Source organism: Orycteropus afer, unplaced genomic scaffold (genome assembly GCF_000298275.1).
Source record: "Orycteropus afer afer isolate SDZICR_OR568_19922 unplaced genomic scaffold, OryAfe1.0 scaffold00089, whole genome shotgun sequence".
Lineage (NCBI taxonomy): Eukaryota > Metazoa > Chordata > Mammalia > Tubulidentata > Orycteropodidae > Orycteropus > Orycteropus afer.
This window is the reverse complement of record NW_006921676.1, coordinates 7,429,188-7,429,699: the sequence shown is the minus strand read 5'-3', so window position 1 is coordinate 7,429,699 and position 512 is coordinate 7,429,188. Positions and strand designations below refer to the sequence as shown.

The 512-nt window shown below is 46.7% G+C and overlaps 1 protein-coding gene across 1 annotated transcript in view; it reads right to left on the bottom strand.

Moving 5' to 3' along the window:
* TUBGCP3 (tubulin gamma complex associated protein 3) overlaps nucleotides 1–512 on the bottom strand; it is a 220,043-nt gene that overhangs the window by 153,364 nt on the left and 66,167 nt on the right. The gene's annotated exons all lie outside the window — the stretch shown is intronic.

The following is a 512-nucleotide window of genomic DNA, read 5'->3' as shown; positions in this document are numbered from 1 at the left end:
CCACCAGCCACACCTCAGAAGGAAGGTTGGGCAATCCTACTTCTGTAGTGATACTGCCTCGGAAACCCAAGGAGGGGTTGCTATGAGTCGGGGCCTACTCGATGGCACATAACAACAACAACGACATAAGGGGGCAGGTATATATGATATCCCATGATGTGATGTGACGTGATAAACCCATCAGGTATGAGAGGATTAAGAGTAACCTGCAATACCCTTAATCCTATCGCAGCCCTGATCCAATGTAAGGCGAGCTTTCCTGGGGTGTGGCCAGCAACACCTTTTATCTTAGAGGATGAAAGGAAGGAAGGGATAATGACAGGACACCTTCTACCACCAGGAAAGCAGAGAGTAGAGTGTGTCCTTTGGACCCAGGAACCCTATGTTAGGATCCTCCTAGGATCAAGATACACAGAGTTGGGGTGGTCTACTCAGAAACATGCCCTTGTTAGGTTTATTAACATGTTCATTTGTACTCTGTGTGTTTGTCTGACAGTGTTATCTTGAATTCA